Genomic DNA, 12346 nt, shown 5'->3' with positions numbered 1-12346 from the left:
GTTTGGTTTTGGCTTAGTATGTTATGTGAACCCAACCAGTTATGGCTTATTCAATGAACTATGGTTAAGTGAACCATGGATTGTGTGAACTCAGTCTCCATGTTTTTTACTTAGTGCCTCATATATTAGAAAAATATATGAGGAAGTTGCAAACTGTGTAGCTCTGCTCTCCATGCCCCTGCTAATCTTCAGCATGCAAGGGAGAACTTGGACCAGTCAGGATTTCCCTTCTACTGTATATCCATGCCTATAAGAAAGACCCTCAGGAATATGGCTGACACACGCATCTCATGCAGAGTACATGGTATAGTACAACCTATTCACAAATAGAAAGCAGCCTTATAGTGAATCAATCTGATTGGAAGAGGCTGTTTGTCATTTCAGACAGTTTTTTTCCCCCAGAAAGGCCAAGATGAAACTTCGTATGCAATTCAAGCCCTTTCTCAAAATTGTGGCTGACCTTTGTTCAGCACCTTCCTCAGTTGCTTATAAACATGCCTTTCCATGCTGGTGAAGTTACAAGATTATTAGTGCTCAGTGAGAACTGTGAGGAACAAGCTGTTGGATAATGGGACAGGCTGCCACATGATCTGGGGAGTTCTTATCATCATAGTCATCTTGGATCATCATCTGTCAGAGATGCTCTACTGGATCCTGTACTGTGTTGGATTAGATGCCAAAAAAGGTCCCTTGCAATTCTATCATTCTATGAGTATACTTTGTGGCTTGTCCAGTTTTTCCTTTACCTTCATGGACAAAAAGATTGTAGGATTAGATACTATGTTTATATATGTATTAATAATGCACATGTTATCAATTAATTCATAAACTAGACCTCAAGGCTAAGTGAACTTGCTGCTCCAGAGATCTCACCTCCTACTGTATTTCTCAGAAACGTCAAAGATGTTCCAGCATGAAACCACCAGGTGGTAGCAAAGGTACAGTTAAGTGAATTTAGAACTCTCAATACATGCACATGGTATACATTTTTCTCTCCCTGGAAGAACAATGGAGCTGCTTAGAGAAATCCCCAGAAAGTACCTCTTTCAATAACTTTATGTATGTGGGACAATCTGTTTTGTCAGGGAAGGAGTATCTGTACATGTTTCCTGGACCAGCCCAAGCCCTATCTAATCCAGTCTCCTGTTTACACAGTGGCAAACTGTGGGGAGCCTATATGGCAGTATAGTTAATTTTCTATATTCCAAAAGTTGGGTTTTGGCCAATCCTATGGATGAGCCAGGAAAATGGTGCTGCCAAAGCTCTTGTTAATCCCGACCGTATGGACATGTCACTTGCTTCTCTCAACTGACTGCCAATGTGGGGAATTGTTGGAAGGAGGAGGCTGACTTCACCCAAGCTTTTGATGCTTGATCTGGAGGAGGCTGGACAGCTTCTGTGAATGCTGCAGCAACCCTGCAAGTTGTGCCAGCCTGGCAGTTCTTTGGCTTCTCCAGGATTTCTCCCATAATATGAGCTCAGTGGGAGTAAGCCAAGAGGGGCTTCAAAGCAGAGTGAAATGAAGCAACATCATCACTTTGTTTTCCCCTTAGAAGGGAACAATCTATATTTCTTCATGAAGCAGCTTCAGATGCCACTCCCCAGCAATTCCCTCAATTCCTCCCTTCTTAAAAAAGCCCATAAAATAAAATAAAATTCTGCCTATTATCAAAGAGTGGTCAGCAATGGGGATATTCCATCCATTCCTCAATTGGTTTTAACCACCACCACCACCACCATCATCATCATCCTCATCCTCATCACTATTATTATATTTTTATCCTGCCTTTTTTTTAATGTATAAATCAAGGCTGCCAACATACCTAATATTCCTGCCTCCTATTTTTCCCACAACAACAACCCTGTGAGGTGGGTTGGGTGAGAGAGATGGACTGGCCCAAAGTCACCCAGTTGACTTTCACACCTAAGGGAGGACTAGAACTCACAGTCTCCGGATTTCTAGGCCATCACCAACACCTTTGGTGTTGTTACACCAAACTGGTTATCTTTTTAAAATTTAAATTAAATTTAATTAAATTAAAATTTAATTTAAATTGTTGAAAAACTGAAGTCTGTTATTCACTGTAGTAACAACCCCATCAATAGCAAGAGCTTCAAGAGAGTTCTTCATCCGAGCTTAGTCAAATGAAGTGCCCATTTCAGCTTTTGCACCATCTACATAAGAGCTGCCAGCTTGCATCAAAAGAAGGAAACAACTTCCCTCTTGACTTTGGGGGCGCTGTTTGTGCAATGGTTATGGTAGTTCCTGTCATATAGGGCCATAAAAGGGATACTAATATTGACCCTTAGCATCTTAAACGTCCCATTGTGTTCCTTGTGCTATTAATATCCTCCTTAAGTGCTGAGAGAGTATCATCTAAAACCTTGGAGGGAGGGACCAGCCCTGGCTCTGCTGCTCCTTCCAACCACCAACCAGAAAGTGTTGTGATATGTTTGAACATTTCCTGGACAATGGATTGAATGAGTATGAACAAGCTGAACTTAAATCCCAGCAAGATGGAGGTGCTGTTGGTCAGTAAAATCTAGACCCAGGGGTTGGGGTTCAGACGATTCTGAATGGGATTGTACTTCCTCCCCTCCCCACAAAAAGCAGGTCTGCTATCTGTTGCCGTTAATCTGTGTGTCAAAGCTTAATTTAGGTTTGAAAGACAGATACCAAAGAGTGAGAATGCTAAGGGAGATGCCAGGATGATAATAAATCTTTATTAAGAAATCACCCCTGAACACACTTGCAGTGTTAGAAGGATACGACCCCAAACAGCTGGGTGAGCCCAAATGGGGAAAGGTTCCAGAACATGATTCATAAAGGGGTTGCTTTCATTGGGCAAGTTTTATAGCCTTGCCACCTCTCTTTCTCCCTCCACTCCCAGAGTTGCTCAGTTTAGGCATCAGCAAAGGAAGGTTACATATGAGTGAGGATTAAGTGTCTAGCAGGCACTGGGCACCTGGTATGGCAAAAGAGGGAAATAATTATCTGACTGGAGTTAGAGCTGGAAGTTCTCACAGCTCACAAGAGTAAATAGGAAGAGCTAGCTTGTCTAAGCAACCGCTCTTCCAGGTGTTAACTGAAAGATGCAAGTCAGTCACAGGACATATCTGAACCTATTTCCTAATCTACAACTGTGGCAGGAACTGCAATCTTTCCTGATCCAGCACAGTCTTGATTACATCATGCTGGAACTACTGTAAAGTCCTCTACAGTATATGGAATTGCTTTTGCATGTGTAAATGCTTCACATGGCCACTAGATTGCTAATTGGACTGCTGCAATGCTTGCCACTTAAATCCTATGAAGCTTTCGCCTGTGTCCCCTGGGGGCTGTGGTCTGATCTATGGAGTCGCCTGGAAGTGTGAATGAGGGCTGTTCACTTAAAATGAAGACTCAGCAAAATGACCTGGCGTCATTCTTCTGTCTCCTCAGATGCAAAGAGAAATCCTGCAGCTCTGCTAACCAAATCTGACCTTGCTTAACGTTTTTGAAAATATCTCATTCCTACTTTTACTACCTTTTTATAGTTTGTATTTTAATACATTTTATTTTTTTTATATTTTAAATATTTTTCTACTATTTGGCAATTTAAAGAATAGATCCTGCCTAAATGTCCATGATAGCTGTAGGCTCAGTGCTACTCAGCTGTAACATTTCCTTTCTAATACATGTTTAGGGCTGAACTATGAATCTCTTAACCTCCTACATGTTAAAAATATTCTTCTAACTGAAGAGTTTAGCCTTCCTAAATGTGTGGAAATCTGTGGAAACAATGAATCCACAATTATGCTTTTTCAGCTTCAGAAGGTGTGGTGGCAGCTGACTGAAGAGGAAGGCAAGTGAGCCAGGGGTGATGCTGCCTGTAATTGGAGGGCTCTGTGTGTGTGTGTGTGTGTGTGTGTGTGTGTAAATATCACCTTACATTTGAAACAGAAAATATTATCTGATGATAGTTGCATTTTTATGTTTCTAGAAGGTTTCATGCAGCTTTTCACTCCTGACAAAGGAAGTAACTGACTCTGATGTGGGTTTGTGGTTACATGGGACTCTGCTTTTAATGGCATTCTAAAATGTGAATGCTGTTCACAGAAAAATCTGGAAAACCTAAGCACCTATATTACAATATATTGGATATATATTGGACATATAATGGAATTATGCCATTATTTTTTGTGTATCCATGTACAGAACTCTCTGTGGTACATTTCCAACCTCTCCTTCATAATAGGGAATTATGGTATGAAGATAGATCTGAGCTCAGCTCATTTTTGTTGTTAAAAACTATATCCATAAAAATCAACATAAAAATGAAATAAACTAGGGAAAATTGTATACCAAAACCCTGTATTAAGGTAATTGGAGAATAATAAATGCAGATTATTTAAAAAATCTAATTTTAGAAAATGCAATCTGAAAATCTCTGACATTATGATGAATGGCTGGACACTGATCCAAACATCCCCAATCTACTTCAGGGGGTCCTGGAGGCTTTCATTCATGACCAAATGAGCAGTCTTCCTTCTTTCTGCTACACTGCCACGTTACCTTTCTGCTAGGCAAAGGGAAGCAGAGAGCAGGAGCAGCATTTTCCCACTTCTGCTCATCACTGTTTTTGCAAAGGACTGATGGGTCATTTCCCTTCATCATTTTCTCCCAACACAACAGAGTTAGGCTTAGGTGCCATAGGATAGGTTAAGGTGCTATAGCAGAAACTTCTTTTGCTTGTTCTCGTGTATAGGTTATGTATGTGTAGGTTATTATATCACAGCAGTTTCTTAAGTGGGCAGCAAGCAAAGACTAGCTGCTGCACCAGTTGGCAAGTTGCACTGTGGCATTGGAGCACCGCTTTGTGTGTATTACTTACCTGGTGCCACTGATCTCAGCCCAGTTGTCAGGACCTGACATTCTGCTGGTCAACTTCTCTAGGGCTTTCTTCTTGGAAGTGGGGAGGGAAACATTTTGTCCTCACCTTCTGACCAGGCCTAGTACATTCTGCAGCTTGTTTCCAATGTGTATGGATATAGGTCTTTCATGCTACCAACAGAAGCTATGAAACTCCTATATGCCAAGGCATTAGATATATGTCAGCAGGCAATGAATGGATTGTGGGAGAGAAGAAAATCTTGACTCCTGGCTTACCATGCTCTGTCGCCTTCATCCAAGTCATTAATGAAAATATTGAGAAGTAGAAGAACCAGGACTCTCTCCAACTGACACTCTCTCCAATTTGATGAACAGCCACTGATGAATTTAAAGTACATTTTAAGTACGATTTACAAACCAGCTACCTATCTTAATTATTATGCCACTCAACCCATATGTGTCTACCTTAATAATCAGCATATTATGGGCTACTTTTCTAAATTCCTTGCTGAAGTCAAAATAGATTATATCTAGGCCCTTCCCACAATCTGCTAACAAAGTTTTGTTTGTTTGTTTTGGTGCCTTCAAGTCATTGTTGACTTCTGGCAACTGCCTGGACAAGTCCCTGCAGCTTTCTTGGCAAGGTTTGGGAAGTGGTTTGCCTTGCCTCCTTCCTAGGGTTGAGAGAGAGTGACTGGCCCAAGGTCACCCAGCTGGCTTTGTGCCTAAAGTGGGACCAGAACTCACAGTCTCCAGGTTTCTAGTCTGATGCCTTAACCACTATATCAAATTGGCTGTCTACTAACAAAGTTATGCAACCAAAAAATGAGACTTGATTAATTTGGCAAGGCTTGTTTTTAACAAACCCATGCTCACTTTTGGTAATTCAAAGTGCTTACAGATCAATCTTTTTATGATCTGCTTTAGAATCTACTCAGTGATTGATATCAGACTGAGTAAATCACAATTTCCAAGAGGCATTTCCCCCCTTTTTGAAAATAGGATATTTGTTCTTCTCCAATCATCTGCCACTTCACCAATAAAGGTTCAGCCAAACTATGAATAAGTTTGTTCAGTAGCCTAGATGCCAATTTATTGGACCCTGGAGATTTAAACTCATTCAAAGTAAGGGGATACTCCCTGAATCTTTTTTTTATCAAGATTCTGTTTCTTAAAGGTTCATTTACTTTTTGTTGGGGAAAATTGAACCCCAAACAGGAATTGAGTGGCTCTTTTTGTCAAGGACCCTGCAACTTGCACATCCTCAACCATTTCTTCCCTATTAGTAAGTATTAAGTTCAGTATAGCTGACTGCATATTTCCCTGTTTCACCTTTTGGATGATGAAGCTGTCTGCAAGGAATGTCAAGATCTCCTACTTTTTTGCAGTGTTTGATTCCCAATTGATGTTAGGGTGGTTCAAATCCCCCATTAGCACAGTGGAGTGTTTCCTGGACACCTCAGCTATCTGATTTGTGAAGATTCCATCTATATCTTTTGGTTGGGTGGGTGACTTGTAGAACACACACACAACAAAATGTTGGGTTTTTTTCCTTTAATTTTCATCCAGATATTTTCAGCCAGGTATACATCCTTTTAGTGCATTCTTTTTTACATGTGCTAAAGCTCTCTTATTACCTGAAGGTCAGCCATTTTCTACTCCATCCTTTGACCTTTTCTTTGAGGGTTGTCACAAGCTTGCAGCTGCTACAATATATGCCAGTTTCTCTCATGCAAGAACACAAAATTTGCCACAAGCATTGTAAGTCACAATTTCTATCTGTACATATCCACTTACAGAAAATCTTATCTATCCTCTTGTTTCCTTCTCAAGCTCTTATGTTAAGTGAATATAAATTCTCAACTTAGAGGGAAAATGTGATGGAAGACTTGAGCGAGGAGGTCCAGGGTCATAGGGAGGGGGAGAGGAATCTCAACCATCTCCTCAGCCTGCAGCCTGAGCGTGTGAAAACTAAGAGGATGAGACTGGCACCACCCTAAGGAATTCAGAGTGTTTAGTTGCTGTTGTTGGGGGTTAGAGTTAATCTGGCAAGATTCTGTCTAGTAGGTGTAAGCTAATAAAGTAACTGAACTGTTCCTGAATCGTCCCGCTGAGTTTCTTGGGCTGAACCTGACAGAAAATTTGTTAAAGATTTCCCTGCCAAACTCACTGAGCAAACTCCTGTTACTTCTCCTGCTTGCTTCCTGGGAATCCTGAGTCAGCCTCAACAGGTAGACCAGACCAGGAAATCAACTCTGCAGGAAGGTTAAAAGTACTTTTATTGAGAGTGGCTCTAACAACAGAATCTTGCAAGTCTGATTTTGCAGTACCTCCTCCCCCTTATACTGCTGTGAATTAGGGAGGTGTCTGTCTGAGCCTCTTCCATATATTTTCTGTCTGTTGTGAATTTAAGATATGCTACTCCTTGTTGTTTTTGATAGGATCTAGCATTATATATACACACAGACACACAGACACACATATATGTTTTAAGAACAATAATAACTACAACAAATTAAATTAGAACAGAAAAGGTAAAAAAGAAGGAAAGACATAATATACAAAGCTAGAAGTGCAATAAGCAATGAAAACAGAAGAAAATAGAAAAAAAAGAGCAAGATATAAAGAAAAATATAAAGGCATAAAGAAGTGGCTTCCAATATTCTTCACAGCAGTTATAAGTACAATTATATTTTAACCTCTCTCTCTAAAGCTACAGTACATCATAATTCTCTTCTTTCTATAATCTATCCTAATTGTGAAAACCATAAATCACAAGTTCATTTTTTTTTTGTTTTTATGCAAAAAGTCCATAAGGGGTTTCTAGTCACCAATAAATGTAGATATTGTCTTTTCTCTAATCAAAGAAGTCAGTTTATCCATCTGTCAGCAAGATCTGTCAATTTTACCAGCCATTCCTCCATAGTGGCTGAATTGTTCCATCTTTGTGCATATGATAATCTTGCCATAGAAATCATATATTGAAATAATCTTCCACAACTCTTTTCTAACTGTGTGTCCATCAATCCTAAAAGGAAATGTTCTGGCTTCAATTGAATATTAATCTTTAAAAACCTCTGTATCAATGTATGTATTCAAGTCTAAGATTTGTTAGTTTTTTTTACATGTCTACCAACCATGATAGAATGTCCCTTCATGTTGTTCACATTTCCAACATATATTTGAAGTGCCTTTATACATTCTAGATAATATCTCTGGCATCATGTACCAACAATGCATCATTTTATAAAAATTCTCTTTAAGATCATGACATAATGTAAATTTCAACCCTTTTAACCACATATTTTCCCATTGCTCCATCTGTATGTTATAACCACAATTCTTAGGCCACTTTATCATACATTCTTTAACCTGTTCTTCCTCTGTTTCAAATTTCAACAAAAGTTTATACATTTTAGCAATTACATGTTCATCATTGGTGCACAATTGTACTTCAAATTCTGTCTTGCTTTGCTCCATACCATCAGTCTTTTCGTCCATTTTGAATCTTTCTGATAACTGTAAATGGAAACACCATTGACAACTATATCCTTCTGTTATTAGTTGCTCTCTTGTTTTAATCTTAAATTCCCCATGATGGTTTCCCAATAATTCCTGGTATGTTAACCATTTGTCTTTGCCTGCTGTTTCTCTTTTGTGGAATGCTTCTTGAGCTGACATCCACAAAGGTGTTTTCGAGCAAACCTGGGTTTATATCTATTCCACAATTTCAAATCTGGTAAACTCAGTCCTCCTCTTTTCTTTGCATCTTGTAATACTTTATATTTAACTCATTTTTTCCCCTTGCCATACAAATTTAAATATATCTTTCTGCCATTGTTTAAATGGTACATCAGTTGTCAAAACATGTATTGTCTGAAACAAAAACATTCTTGGCAAAGCATTCATTTTTATCACATAGATTCTCCCCAACAGTGACAGTTTTAATTTCTCCCATCTTAACATGTCCTTCTTAATTTCATTCCATGTCTTAACATAATTATTTTGAAATAGCATATAATTCATATTTGTCATAGTAATACCTGTATTTTACTTTTTTTCTCAATCTTAAAACCAGTTTTCTCCATCAGTTCTATTTGATCTTCTAATTTCATATTTTTTGTTAACATCTTTGTCTTCTAATTATTAATCTTAAAACCTGCTAACATACCAAAGTCCTTTAATTTTTCCCATTAATGTTTCTACTCCTTCTGGTGGATCTTCCAAAACTAACACCAAATCATCTGCAAATACCCTTAACTTATAAATTTCTTTTTTAATCTTAATTCCCATTCTCTCATCTCATCTTATGTCTCTATTCAGTACCTCGACAACTAAAATGAACAAAAGTGGAGACAGAGGACATCCTTGTCTTGTCCCTTTTTGAATCTCACAGGGTTTTGTTAGTTCTCCATTAACAATTATTTGTGCTTTCTGAGAAGTGTAAATCAATCTTACCCATTTAATAAAATTATTTCCAAGGTTCATATGTTCCAGAACTTTAAACAAGAAAATCCAATTCAAATTGTCAAAGGCCTTCTCTGCATCTAAGAATATCAATGCAGCTTGTTTTTCATTATGTTGCTCCAAGTACTCCAGAACTGAAACATTTCTAATATTATCTTGTAAAAACCTGCATTGATCTTCATGAATAAAGTCCTGTAAAATTATCTTCAACCTTTCAGCCAAAATCATGGCGAACAATTTATAGTCATTATTCAATAAAGATATTGGTCAATAATTTCTTGTTAAAATCAAATCTTGTGCCTCTTTAGGTCTTAATGCTATATTAGCCTCTTTCCAGCTATCAGGAATCTTTCCATTCTGTAGAATAATATCCATTGTTTGTTGTAAAGGTTGTAAAAGCTCATCCTCAAAACATGTATAGTAAGTGGCCGGCAGCCCATCTGGACCAGGTGCCTTTCCTGTTTTAGTCTTTTTAATAGCTTCACACCTTTCCCTTACTGCTATAGATCCATTCAAAATTTTTCTCTGATTCTCTGTAATCTTTGGTAAATTCTGTTTATGTAAATATTCATCCACTTTTTCTGAGGAAATTTCTTGACCTTTATATAAAGTAGTATAATACTGATGAAACACTTTTCACATATTTGCATTATTTGTTATTACAGTATTTCCTTCCTGTAACTTTAATATCACTATATTTTCTTTTTCTTTGCACAACTTGTATGCCAACCATTTCCCTGGTTTATTTGCAAATTCAAAATTTCTTTGTTTTGCATAGTTCATCTTTATTTCCATCTCCGCTCACTGTTAACATAGATACATAGCTTCTGTAAAAGCTTAATTTGATGAGTAATAGTTGTCATCCCAGGATCTAGTGTATTTTCATATTCTTGCCTTATACTTAGCAGAATCCATTTTTCAGCCACCCACAGTGGGCAATCAGCAGCTCTTAGGACACCCCTCTTTCAATCAGTGACTGTTCAAGAGACCTTTTAAAACTCTGACCTTCAACTGAACATGCAATCTATGAGGACACACAACTTCATGGTGATTTCCCTTCTTTCTTCCTCTTGTTGAACTCCAGTAGTGAATTCCTGTTAGCTTTCTCTGTTTGCTCATCCAGTGAGTTTGTGTTCAAAACAGTACTGTATCTAAAGAATTCCTAGGCTCCCCTCTTTGTTCTTTTCACAGTGCTGATGAATAAATCAGAAAGCCTTCCTGCGAGCATTTGAGTAATAACTAGAACACTGAAGGACCCTGATAAAACCATACAGCAAACCTTGATCTGATATAAGAGGCATTGGGTAGGAGAATGGAATTCCCCCCCCACCCCATTCTGAACCAAACAAAAAGTAGCCATGTATGTGAAATAGGGTGGGAGGATAGCAGTTTAGATTATCATTATCACCATCAGAGTATTATACTGCTTAATCATAGATCATAACAATATACCTATAGGCCTCTATCCAGTAAATCACATAATTTATTCCACCTACCAAAGAGAGTTTGAGATCCTGTCTCTTGTACATCAACCCCCTTTGTCACTTGGCCAGCCACGTTTGAAAGAATGGGAACTTCCCAAAACAGAAAATGCAAACTTTTTGCCATCAGCATACAGGAAAAATATGTTTTCTATTGCTGAGAGAGTGAAAGATAATATTTCTTCCACAAGTTCACAAATGACAAATATAAACAAAGACAGAAAAAGAAAAATAACCACCCCTGTATACTATAGCAGAGCAATATTCTCTGACATTACAGCAGAAGTGTTTGAAACTGTAGCAGAGGTTTTTAAAAATATTTCTATCTATGAAGTTCTTATCATTAATAGTCTGCAATCAAATAGGTTTGATATGTGCATTTAAGTCTACAATCTGACCATATTGGTAAAATCAAATAGCATATAATCTTCAAGCCCATTCTAAACAATGCTTGCTTGTTCTGGTGCTCATGGTATTAGCATGGATCTACAAGCAAATATTAACATACAGCTGGCAATAATTTCTGTTAAACTAATGGCTTATTTATTTCTTTATTTCTTTATTCCTTTTTTAAGATCACCCACCAATTAATCTGGGCAACCAGTTAATCTGGGCAATAACCATGCCAAGGGAAAATAATTACAATTAAACACATCAATCTCAATTTAATTATTTTGAATCCATTTTGAATTAATTTGAATCTCAAATTCACACACTGTCCACACACAGTGCCAGGTCTTTAACGCTCATCTTAAAGGGGATGTTGTTTGAAAGTGCAGCTGTGGCAAAAAAGAAAACATGCCTCCAAGCATACCAAAAGATAACATTGTTTAACAGATGGGACCTGAAGCATGCCGACCCTGTCAGATCTTACTGGACAGGCTGAAACAATTGGAGAAGGGTGGTCTTGCAAATATCCAGGTCCTGTGCCTTGTAGGGTTTTATCAATGACCACCAGCACTTTGAATTGCACTCGAAAGCCCACTCATAAGCAGTATAGCTCATTTACCAGAAGTGTTATGGGGATATACTAAGGCATAGTATATCTCTCTAACTAGATGTAGCCTCTGAGTGGTCTTCAAAGGGAACCCTATGTAGAGTGCTTAATAGTAATCCACACGTGAAGTGACCAAGGCACGAGTGACCATCAGAAGGACCTCTCAATCAAGAAAAGGGTGTAATTGATACAGAAGAGGAAGTTAGCCACAGTGGCAAGAACGGGAGCTGTGAGTCCAGGAAAACCCACAAACTGTGCACCAGTTCTGTCCAGGTAAGTGCAATCTCATTCAGATCTAAAACAGATAAATCTCTAGAACTGGATGGTCCATGAATCCAAAGTTACTTTGTCTTGCTTGAGTTGCACTTAAAGCCCGTTCCTCCCTTCAGGCTCCCACAGCCTCCAGCCACTGCAACAGAGCCTTGAAGCATCGTTTGGTCAGCTAGGAGTCAAGATTTACAAGTGGGTAACATTGGTATACTGATGATACCTAACTCCATGCCTCTGGATGAATTCATGCAATGGCTT

The sequence above is a fragment of the Python bivittatus genome, unplaced genomic scaffold (assembly GCF_059951505.1).
Source record: "Python bivittatus isolate LINGU-HERP-01145 unplaced genomic scaffold, Pbiv_v1 ctg000700_np1212, whole genome shotgun sequence".
Lineage (NCBI taxonomy): Eukaryota > Metazoa > Chordata > Lepidosauria > Squamata > Pythonidae > Python > Python bivittatus.
Note: the sequence above shows the minus strand (reverse complement) of the source record.